Below are 12,931 nucleotides of genomic sequence, written 5' to 3' on the forward strand. Positions count from 1 at the left end.
ACCTCTATTTGTTCCACTCTTTCTCTGGATGTGTGTCTCCCTCACTCTCCTTGCTTGAAGTTCCAATACCAGGAATAGATTGGCACCCATTTATTTTTCTATTTCATTTTTTTTCCTCTATTTTTTTTCCCTCCTCCGTCTTCTTCTGCTACGCTGCTCATCCCGCCTGCTCTCTCTACTTATTAGCTTTATAAGGCCTATTGTGGGGTTACCATGGTAACAAGTGGCTTACAGAGAGAAAGAGAGACAGCGAGAGAGAGAAAATGAGAGAAAGGAGTATATATGTATGTGGGTACAGAAGGCAAAAAGTCACAGAATTCAGAGGATGCCAGTGAAAAAGAGTGGGTGAGAGAGAATGAGCGTCTAATGTTGCAGAGGGGGTGGGGGAGCCTGGTGATGAACAAAATTCAGGCAAATAGAAAGAATGAAATGTGAGATTTCAGGGGGCTGGTTTGAGAAATTAGGACAAGAAAGTGAAGGGAACACGTTTTTCCTGGCATTCCATAAAAGGTCTTTCCTTCCTCCTGCTACACATCTGTCTGTCCTCTGATTATTCCTTTCATTCCTCCCTTCAACACTGTGTACTTTCCTTCAACCCGAAGCAAAGTATGCAGGTGTCAGCAACCTGCGTGGGCAGTTGGACTATAAGGATTCCTATTTATAACCCGATCCATCCCTGGTGCTGCTGTTACACTACATAACTAAAGTTTATGTAGTGCTGGACACTGCTTTGAGAGGATATTCCTCCAGCGCAGACCAACAAGTCTAATTCAGTATTAAGCAAAGTCAGTGGAACTGTCGACGCAGTTGTCCTTAATGAATTATGCAGTGCCCCCTGCGACAAGTCAGCAGCAAACAGGCATAAATCTTCAGGTCTCTATTTATTCCTCTGAGAGCTGTTCAGCTTTTTATGCACTCCTTATTTTGTTATTTTCCATGTAATTTAAATGGCAGTTGTTTTTTGTCTCTTGCAGAAGTTTGTCATTACATTAAAAGCAGCAGTAATCACCTGACCTACCAACGCTAGGTCAGGTGATTCATGTAGAGTTAAAAGGGATCACTAAAAGTGATTAACCCACAAAGACCTTATCTTGCTGTTTCCCTCAGATTTTTTGCTCGGGACGTGGTGTAAACCAAAACAGGGCAAAGTACGACTTCAGCTAAACACTCAGTTTAGTCCTTGATGCTATAATTTATTTTAGTTATTTCTGTGCATTTTGCTAAGAAAATGGGAAATAGGTGCAGCAATGTATTGAAAAGGTGCAAATATATACCGAATTATAGTATATTATATTATATTATATATAGTATTATAGTCTAAAGGAAAGATCAGTCTGGGGGAAGATAGTCTTTCTGTAGGTTAACCTGCTTGTAAGTCAATATTCAGTCTGACTACTTTTATTCTTTGTTTTGTTGTTTGTCGAGATGATCCTACGCTGCTTAAGTGATGCTGAAGTTCGGGCTCTGTGAGGCCAGTCCATCAATGATAGTGTTTGATGGTGTGTAATCCTACTGAGGTATGTTTTACTGCTTTGGCTCTGTGTAAAACATACCTCAGTAGGATTTTCTGGATCATATTTATGGTGAAAAACAAAGTAGTTGCCCATCAGACACTTTCCATGGTGGATCAAAATCTGACAGCACTTCATAATTTAATCGGTTTTGACAAGATCCCCTAACAGCACTGGGTGAATGTAGCCTGAAGCCATGACAGAGCCTCCACTGTGTTTTAAAGATGGCTGTAGACACTCAGTCATTCTTCACTCCATATGACATGTTACCTCTGATTTTCAGTCCAGTTTTTGTGTAATTTGGCATACCTCTGCTTTTTATTCCTATTTGTTCCTATTTATCCTATTTTATTCCTATTTAGAAATGATGCACAATGCAGTTGAAATGCTTGGTTTACAGCAAAGTTTTGGCAAACATAAGATATGCGTTCGATGAAGCTTTTGAAGAAACTGGAGCAAGAGTCAATATACCGCATTCGTAGCTTCTTCTGTTCCATTTATAAAAAGTAAATAGAAAATTGAACCATGTTTCATGTTAAGACAGATGGTAAATTACCCAAAGAGCAGATCTGTTATGCAGCTGCTAGATTATCTGTAAAGGGTTTTTTCTTTTCATCACTCTGTCTTCATGACCTTATCTTAATAAACTGAGGTTAGTTTGTAAAAGGATTCTCTGAGATAGGTGAAACCGCCCCGATTTAGTATAAAGAATTACATTTTCTTTGGTGTGTTATAAAAATTAAAAAAAAAATCCTGCCTAAAAACTTCATATTCTCCTCATAATGCAGCTGACACACAAAGCGGCTGAGTAATCGATGATCTCCATCAGTTAATGAGCCGTAAATGGCAAAGCGATCAACTACTCAGTGTGCGAGTGCTGCTCTTGCTGTGTGTTTACTTGAAAGACTTAAGTTCATTAGACTTCCACTGCTTGATTCAGTCCTTTGTTGTGAACTATCACACACTCCACTTGTTCCCTGTATAAGGACATTCTTCTGCACAGATGCAGGTCTGTCGGCCTGCTGCGTGTAATTATTAAGTCATCGTCACAGTCAGCAAAGCCTTTGTTTGGAGCATTAATTTGATACTCATAGACACACACACACACCTTAGTTACCTTAGCTTTCTCCTCACCTTCCTTTGTCAACACACATTTGAAAGAGTTGTCTTTTATTGCATCTCTTCTGACGTAACCTCAATAAGAAGAAAGAGGTTCTAGACATCTCATTAATATTTTAATCAAGACCTGAGATAAACTGAAGCAGAGACACATCATGCAAGTTTTCCCCTGCGGTTCTGGCCAGGTTTAATGTGCTGAATGTGTCCCCTGTTGTGTGGCAGAAGTGGTGAAATTATAGTGCTCCTCTTGTTACTTTTTCAATCAGGTTTGAAAGAGGATCAATCAAAGATAAAAGCTGTTCAGTCAAATTTGAAAGGTAGAGGAAGAAAGAGATGAAAGAGCGTTTAGCAGTTATGCAGTTTGAGCTGTATTGCTTCTGTCTCGTGTGTGTAAAGTTTTTTTTTAATAAGTGCGTGATTTGGTTTTATGCCATACATGCAGTTTTACACTAAAGTTCATAAGGTGCACTGATGCAATCCAGTGCAAAGCCTTGCAGTGCAGCAATCCTTTTTATTTTGTACTCATGGTCTGAGTAGAAATTATTAGAGCTATGTCAACAGACTGTTTGACACAGAGTGGGATCATATGTGAGTTTTTGGACAGTCTTGGTAGTAGAGTGTACCGCCCTAAGGGTGCAGCACTAATTAACTGCTCAGTTTCATTAATGAGGTGGATAGTTTTGATCACACATTCACTCTCCGTCTTTAATTTATTTTTCGCCTTAGGCAGTTTTGCTACCAAACAGGTTCAGGACAAATGTGGATTTTGTGTGTTCGAAGGGGATTTTAATAATATTAACCCATCTCAGCCTATTGCAGCTACATATGTATCAGTAGGGCTGTTCAATATAACGATATATATCGGATGACGATATAAAAACGTCTATTGTTTTGTTTCTTGGTCTCGCAAAATAAACTGTTTACGGCAATATTTTTTCATTATTTTGATGGTCATTGTAGTGGCTACATTAATTTCTTAAAGTTCTCTATTTCTCTTATATTTAATATAACCACACTACCGATGGACAAGCGCCTGTTTTTATGTGTTGTGGTTAGCAACAACGACGGTAACACCATCGCCTGTCCGCTTGTTTATGTTCCACATAAACCTTTCACAATAAAGCTCAAGATCCTGTTGAGACTTTTCAAAATAAACTGAATCACATGAAAAAGCAGATTATTTACAGATGAGAAGTAAAAAAGAGCCGCCAGGTGCTAAAAAAATAAACCTTACACTCAAACGTTGGAACAGGCTTTTCCCCGCAGCACCCTGTGTAATAAATACTCACAAAGAAAACGGCGGCCGTTACAACCTATGTCTAAAAATGTATAGTTTCATGCATCGGTTAAAACACTTGACTCCAGCTACATGAAGCGCAGCTGGAAATACTTCACGCAAGTCGAGCTGCCCGAGATTCACAGAATTTACAGAAAATGTTACATTTTGTGATTTATATCGTTATCGGACGATAGAATTCTTATATCGGGATATGAGATTTTGGTCATATCGCACAACCCTATGTATCAGCATATGTACTCATATTCACCAAGATAAAACCTTCTTTTTACCTAAAACATGATAAACATAAATAAAACAGCAAAATATACAGTGGGTAATTTGGAAAATGTCTCCTAACATGCTAGCTGTTATTCCAGCTGAGCAGCTTCATTGTTTGCAAAAATGGCTGCATTGACTGCAACACATGTGGCAACGTATTATAGTGTAGGATCACATCTGGGCAGATGTGTTGAGTGAGTCAAAGCCTTCACAATAAGGTTTTAACTAGTTTTTGAAAAATATTGATGGAAAGTTAATAAACGCTGAGCCTTTCATTCCCCCCCCCCCCCCCCCCCCTTCAACAAAACTGTAATGTGTTGTGGTGAACCTTCTCAGGAGTTACAGTTAAATGTGACAAAAATACAAAAAAATAGGAAATCAGGAAGTGGGCAAACACACCGCTGCATAACTCTGAAGCTGTGTCAACCCTGTGTCAAAGAATATCAGCCGATATATTGACAGTTTGTTTTTTTTTTCTTCATAAGAATGAGTTTTGTCCCCCAAAAATACAAGAAACATAACAGGAAATACTCAAATATAAAAAGTAGTTATTGAGATGGAAGTGTATTACAAGATCAGTCAATAGCTCTCCTTGGAGTCATGATACTAGGGATGAATATTAAGGAGTCTGTGATCTCCTCACTTTTTGTCTGGCACACAAAACTAACACAAAATTTTATGCATAACTTAGAGTTAGGGTTACTTCTTATCACGGATGACTCATAAATCTCATCTGGCTAATAGAGACACTGTGACTGCAGACTCTCGCATTGGCTGTGTGATTTTTATTTGTTTCTTTATTTTTTTTAGTTCTCATTGAGTCTTTTCAGTAACAAGCCTCTTGAAAATCCATGCAAACTGAAATCAACAATGTGCATGAACATTATTAAAACACCTCATTGCTATGTAACTCCTCTTCTGTGCCTTCTTCTCTTTGTATTCGGGCTTAAATCTCTGTCACTACTTTGTGGTTGGGTTTTGAATAGAAGGACCTGAGGTGATGATGAGTCATGTTTGGAAGCTCTGAACACAAAAGAGGCTCACGCTGATACCCAGGCAATATTCAAAATAGCTCGACAGAAGGTAGCAGAATTTAGAGAGATGCACAGAGAAACTCGCCTTAAGAGAAGCTTTATGGAGAAGTTGTATCTGGTCTGCAGTGCTTTGGGTTTTTTTGGCATGCTACAGTTATTGCAGCATTATAAGACATATATAAAGATAAAGAAAAAGCAGCACAATTCTTTAGAAATGGGTAACAGGGAGTTACATTTCATATATGTGTTTTTTCACACCCTCTAATCACAGTCTCAGACACTATTTCGTCATAGGTGCTGAAGGAAAGTTATGTAGAAAGTCACTTTTGGCGTCTGTCCTGTGACACACTGGGTTTAGTCAGTAGTGATGTGGTTCTCTCACTCCCAGCTTTGAACATTTGGACCCTTGTTAAAGTTCTCTTGGCGTCACATTCACTGGGCAATCTCTCAGTGTGGAGGGTTGTGAAGGGGCAGATTATTATTCAAGCTGCAGTCTGTTCCTAAACTTACCAAAGTTTTGGTAACTAAGTATCAGCAAAAATAAAAAGCAAGTTAAAATGAAGTGAAGCAGAGTGCAAAGCATAAAACTGTCGGTTGGTGATTTATGTCCACAAATGGGGCATTATTCACTGACAGTTTGTAATTTATAGCTTTTTAAAATGCTGTTATTTCATGGCCAGTGTTGGCATGGTCTCTCTTTTTGATGAAAGAAGTCAGAGGAGAATGACCAAACAACAGACCACACTGGGTGCCACTCCTGTCAGAACAGGAGGCTATGATTTACACAGGCTCACCAAAATTGGACACCAAGACCAGGAAAATGTTGCCAGTCTCGCCATGAGCCTCAATGTTTGCTGCAAATTTCAATATTAGGCTCAGAATAATGGCGTAATGGCGTAAACAACATGAGATCATGGATCTGTCATGCCTTGTATTAACTGGTGATGTGGGGGGATTTTTTTTTTTTTTTTTTTTTTTTTTTTTTTTGGAAGACCTTGGACCCGAGTGTTGCTGCTAACCATTTCCATCCCTTTATGGCCACAATGCACCATGTCAGAAAGTCCAGATCCTGCTTCCTTGAACATGACAGTGAGTTCAGAAACATTAGTATTTAAATAGCCTCCACAGGCACCAGATCTCAATCCAACAACACACTTTTGTATGTAGTTTAACAGGAGATTCTCATCATGGGTGTGCTGCTTCCCACACTTTGCTAAATCTATAGAATGAAGCATTAAGGCAGTTCTGAAGGCTTTCCAGCCTGATATTAGTAAGTTGTACCTACTAAAGAGTCCTGTAGCATTTGAAAGAAAGGCAGCATTTAGACTTCCTGGAAATGTGCTGACTTTGAAGGGTGGTAAAGAAAGCTTGACTTGAAAAATCGGTACCTTTTGTGAGTTTGTGACCATTGGATCTCTTTATATAAACACTAAGATGATCGGTGACTACATTTTAATTTGCGAAGTTTCCTTTTGTATTCTGAAAATCTCTAAAGCTGTTAAGCATTTATGTGATTTTTGGATAGCACGTATATATAAAATCTAAATTTCTAATCACTGCTGATCTCGTATTAGTCATTTAACTGTCACCATCCTCTCCTGTCTCACATAAGCTGAATGAATGAAATTTCAGTGACTGCCATCATTCTCAACTTGAGAAGACCTGAAAAAATGGGTTTTAGCAGACAAAAGACAGTCACTGTGGCAAAAAAAAAAAAACCCTCTGCATATTTGAGTTACGAGTGAAAGTGTGAATTCAATATCTCCAGACTGGCCCCTCTCTGCCTTAAGGCTGGGTTTAGATACGTACAGGCTCTCAGTAATGAAGTAACGCTCTCAGCAGGGAATCCCTATCGCTTCTCCGCTACCCACGGGGCAGAGTTTAGCCTGACCTGTTTGCACCTGTTAGTGTGGCGCTAGCTCTAGTGTCACAAACCCGAGGCCAACTTTCAGCATGAAAAGATGAAGATAAGGAAAATGCCCCTTAACCCATAACTCAGATAAGAACTGTTTGCCATTCATTGTCTTCTTATTGTTTTGCTCGCTTGCTTTTGGGTGTGTATGAGAAATAAAGAGGATATTGAAAATACAGTCTAATATTAACTTGACATTCGTGTTTGTTAGAAACCTCACAAATGCACACACACACACTTGTCCATGACAATCTCTCGGTAGTTTCCAGTCTTTTTAGTATGTGTAATAGACTGAAATTCACCTAAGGTACCAAATTGGCGACCACCTAACCTAAAAACTAATTTGTTGATTAGGATCGTGGAGGCGCTTTAATTTTCTGGGCAGCAGGCATCATCTTTCACAAGCTGTGAAAACATAGTGATGATTTTAATTTTTACAGACAACGTGATAGCGTGATAATTTAGGAGTTTGGTGGAATTCAGAGACCCTGCACCACGGAGGCTTAGGCTGGAAATCATAAATACTGTTGTGTTCAGTGTAATAATAATACTCACATCAGAACAGCCAGCTATAATAAAGTGCAGGAAATGATGGTGACAAGCCTGTTACAGAATTTGGGATTCAGATTTGGTCAATCTGACACAAACAAAAAATGCAGTAAAGGTGTAATCTCCACTGAGAACAAGAAATGTCCAGCCGAACATAATGGGGTGTGGTTTAAAACCAATTAGCCATGTATGGTGAACTAAAATAGTTAAATACGATGAAGATAAAGGTGATTATCAGCCTCATGATTTTGTGTGATGTATTATGTGGAATAAGCCATGTAAGGAGCTACAAACACTAAATTTGCTTAAATCCAAGATAACCACAGTAGAGTGGTGTTACTGGGTGCTTTCTACCTTGTGTCCAAGTGTCACATGCATATCTCTAAATAAGTGTCTAAATGAGTTTCCTATTCTTTTATATTAATGAGTACGTATCTTTGGAAGTAAATGAATACATTTTATATCAATATGTGTAACAGTGAATTCTAAGTATCTGTTAATTTGGTAAGCCAAGTTATTTTTGCCATAATCCATTTAAAATGCAAGTGTATAATGCATTTATAATGACTATATACAGTGCTTAACACATTTCTTAGACCAGCACCCAGTGTGAGGTCTATCCCACAGCTGGCCTAAATGAACAGCATTGGTAATTACCAAAATCTTTCTTATGCTTGTGTAATTTCCCAGCTCTTTAATTGAAATTATAATATAAATGCTAAAATATAATTATTGTTTTTAATCTGTGAATTTATCATCATTATTAGCATTATTATTATTATTTAATTAAGATGCCCAATTACAGTTATTTATTGTATTCTTGAAGATAAGAATATTTTTGTGGAGAATGATATGCCTGATTAATTTCTTATTTGAAGTGAGGACCAGTGTGCCATTTTTATTTTGACATAAAAATGTGAATTCAGTCTGCTATTTGCCTAATAAATAACAATATAATTTTTAATTTAAACAAGTTTTTGACAGATTTCTACAATTTTTTTTTGCCTTTTTTTAAGGACAGGTTGTCTAAACAAAATTGTAAAGCACTGTAAATACATATAGGATGATATTAGCTCTGTAGGATAGTGAATCAGGCTGAGTTGAGTTTGAAGGACAGGTGCATTAGAGAACGAGGACCAGAAGCTAATTGAAACATAATCGAGAGATGTTCCATCTCAATAAATCCACAAATAACACTGGTGAATATTTTCAACAACAGACCTTTTCTCGAGCAAATTGTAGTCATATTTTAAAAACCACAATGTAACCTTTCTGAGTTTTTTTTTCCGAGAGTCAAGAGTCATCCTATAGTATGGGACCTATCAGGAGATTAGTCATTATGTTATGCTATGTTCAATCCTGTGACACAAGTAGGAGTTAAAAGCAAACACTGTAGGTCATTTTTCCTTTGTAATCCCTTGTGTGGTTTTGAATCCCCAGGTTCTTAAACATTTGGTGTAAAGCTGGAAGAGTACAACTGAAACCTTTCTGTTTCTTGTTAAGTGTACTTGCGGGACCTTAGCTAATGATTCTGACATTTCCAACAACCATTGAAGGAAACATTTATCTAGCTCTCACATGTAACCCACTGAATCCCATGTTGCTTTAACATTTTCTTAAATCAATGGCATCAAATCATTTGCTTTCATCATCATAAGTCCGAGCAGACTTTTACAGTCCCACTCAGATGGGGGAGGGGTTTGCTCGCCTAGCCTAAGACTAACCTAATGTAAGCTTGGTACCCAAGGCTCCGGGAGCTGATAATGATTTATCCAGGCCTGTGGTGCTTAGAAAGTAGGGCTCAGTCTTTAATCTCAGGAATGACTGACAGTTCAGATATTACTCTGTAGTTTTTAATAACAGTCAGTGCGGCGCCACATGAGATGGAGCAATGAACGCAACGCTATCAGATATTGGGATCGTTTCCCAGCCCCTCCTGCTACCTCACACACAGAAAGAAAAACACCCCATTGTATGAGAAGATGGTGAGTTTGTGCAACCGTCTGCATACACCTCCACTGTCCCTTGTAGAGATTAGTCAACAAAATAAGATGTGTTGAGACCTCTCGCCGCAACTTTTTTTGACCTGTCCGTGTAAGAATCAATAATGAAAAAGGCTTTATTAGATTTCTGATAGAGTTTGCAGTAGAAACTCAACTTGCAGTGGACTGCTCCGATACTTTGTAGATTGGCCGACTTTATTATGATAGAACAAGCCTTACTCTTATTTTCTGCAGTTTTGATATATAACCTCCAGCCCTGTATCCTTACCCTTTCATTTCTCTCCCTCACCCCTCCTCCCTCAATCACTCAATCCTTCATTCTGTCACTCCCTTATTTCTCTAGCCGCTTTCACACACTCTGTCTGCCTGTCAGTCACTGGTCTGTGCCCCTAGCCTTCCCCCTCACTTTACACCAGCCTTGCTGCCATTTGTCAACCTTTCTTCTGTGTTTTGGTTAGTTGTTTTATTGCGACAGTATGCCTGTGCATTACTCATTTGCCTTTCCTTTTAAAATGTGTTTTCTATTAGATAACCTCCCTCAACCTCTCTACCGCATATCTCCATCTCCATCTTCTGCAATTCATTTTTCACCTTTTCAGCCTCGTGCTCTAGGTTGTTTTCCCTTTCAGTGCTGGCCTGCACACTGTTATGCCTCAATGAAAGAATATTGTCTTGCCTCTTTGTCAAGCTATGCTGAGTCTTCCAGCTGTTTCAGCTTTAACTAGATTTATTTACTGTAGAGAGGGTTTAATTTAGACCGGGGTTGCATTATACACCACTGTGGAATTGAATCTTACTTCTATAAAGTGATTACTTGCAAGAGAATATTCATTTAAGGAAGAACGCTTACTTTTACTTACTAATATGAGCTGGTGAAAGGAAAAAGTTCGATATGATGTTAGAAGCTCTAAGCAGGTTTTGAGTTTGCGGTGTATACACAGTGAATAAGCAATGAATTTAGGGAACACTCAAAATTGTCAGTGTGCACACTAAAAACACTTGACTTCTGAGTGTGCTGCTAATGCATGCACGATACACCGCTGAACATTACAACCCACTGCAATTGGGCTTGAAGAGGATCTTAGGAAACAAAAATATTGCTTTTTATTTGCAAAGATTAATTTGGAGTCCTATTCGGTTGGTTGCACGTGCATGTGTACCTCTTTTTAATGAGATTATCTGATGTCATAGCAGGAAAAGCACAGGTGTAACTAATGATGCTAATTTATACCACTTCCAGACCTTTGAAGGAGGCTCAGAGTCATACCCGACGGGGTTCCCTCGTTGAAACGGAGCCATTGTTAGTGTTATTAGTTAAGCCTGTGTTTGTTCTGCTATAACAAGCTGTTCAGAAACTGAATCATTAATATCTTCTCTTCACTCATCACATGTCAGTTTTAGATTAGAGCATGGTACCAAAGAGGTCTCAAAATTTCATAGCAGATACACTGCCTGGCCCAAAAAAAGTCACCACCAAAAAAAAGGTCACACCCTAATATTTCATTGGACCACCTTTAGCTTTGATTTCAACACGTAATCGCTGTTTCGATAAGCTTCTGTAATGTCACAAGATTTATTTCCAACCAGTGTCGCATTAAACCTTCACTAAGAACTTGCGTTGATGATGGAAGCGTCTGACCACTGTGCAAAGCCTTCTCCAGCACGTCTGGACACTGTGGTGGCCAATCCATGTGTGAAAATGATGTCTCATGCTCCCAGAACCACTCTTTTACAATTTGAGCTTGATGAATCCTGGCATTGTCATCTTGGAATATGCCTGTGCCATCAGGGAAGAAAAAACCCATTGATGGAATAACCTGGTCCTTCAGTATAGTCAGCTTACCTCATTCTTGGAACACATACTGTTGCTGAACCTAGACCTGACCGACTGCAACAACCCCAGATCATAGCACTGCCCCTACAGGCTTGTACAGTAGGCACTAGGCATGATGGGTGCATCACTTCATCTGCCTCTTTTCTTAGCCTGATGCACCCATCACTCTGGAATAGGGTAAATCTGGACTCAACAGACCACATGACCTTCTTCCATTGTCTTTTTTTTTCCGGTTTGCCTCACTGACTAGTGTTTTTTTTTTTTTTATGGCTACACAGCTGTTCGGTCCCAATCCCTTGAGTTCCCTTCGCATTGTGCGTGTGGAAATGCTCTTACTTTCACTATTAAACATAGCCCTGAGTTCTTCTGTTGTTTTTCTACGATTTGATTTCACCAAAACTTTAAGTGATCGCTGATCGTGATCATCCTGGAAGATGATGTGTCCCCACTATCCTTCCACTTTTTAATAATGCGTTGAACAGTTCTCAACCCAATTTTAGTAGTTTCTGCAATCTCTTTAGACATTTTCTCTGCTTGATGCATGCCAATGATTTTACCCTTCTCAAACACACTAACATCTTTTCCACAACCACGAGATGTGTCTTTCGACATGATTGTTTATGAAATGAGAAGCAACTCATTGCACCAGTTTGCAAATAACTTGTTGCCAGCTGAAAGATAATCACCTATGCACCTATAAGAGGCTCGTACCTATTTGCTTAGTTAAATCCAGGTGGCGATTTGTTTTTTGGTCAGGCAGTGTGCTTCCCGTGATGCAGCTGCTTCGGAGAGACAGGTAGCTCACACACCCCTACTCACCACCCACTACCCCCATGTTCAGTGTTAGCTACAGTAGGTTGACAATTTGTCATCAACTTGAGTAACTCTGTCCTCTCCTCTCACTGGCTGTCCTCTACTATTGTGCTCCATGTTCCACTCTGACCCGCCACCCGCACACTGACAACATAGCAGGGCAAGCCGAAAACAACAACAACAAAAAAGCAAGCTATTGCTGAATTTCTACCTGAAACGAAATCAGCTGAGGTTCTTTGCTCATCAAAGACTGTTGAGGCATCCGCTGACCATCTGTCCCTCCACAGTCCCACAAGGATTGCTACTCCTTTCATAGTACTGCTAAGCTTCTAAAGAACCTTTAACATAGTGATCACCTAATGGGTCTTCTTCTTCGTTCTACAGGCACTCAAGAATCACTCCTCCTTCCAAAGTATGTAGTGAAATGGGATTCATTTGTCCTGGATGTGAGCGTCTATGAGCTACCTTAACTTCTCAGTGGGTTTTCAGTTCCACTAGTTTGTGTAATATGGCCAAACAATGACTTTTTTATGTACTTTTAACATTACAATAACATGTGACTTGCGATGGATTATGAGCCAGATGAACAACTTTAAAA

At 39.1% G+C, this 12,931-nt stretch overlaps 1 protein-coding gene across 1 annotated transcript in view; it reads left to right on the top strand.

The window, feature by feature from the left end:
- anks1b (ankyrin repeat and sterile alpha motif domain containing 1B) overlaps positions 1-12,931 on the top strand; it is a 272,044-nt gene that overhangs the window by 187,543 nt on the left and 71,570 nt on the right.

This window comes from Aulonocara stuartgranti (assembly GCF_965226115.1).
Source record: "Aulonocara stuartgranti genome assembly, chromosome: 17".
Lineage (NCBI taxonomy): Eukaryota > Metazoa > Chordata > Actinopteri > Cichliformes > Cichlidae > Aulonocara > Aulonocara stuartgranti.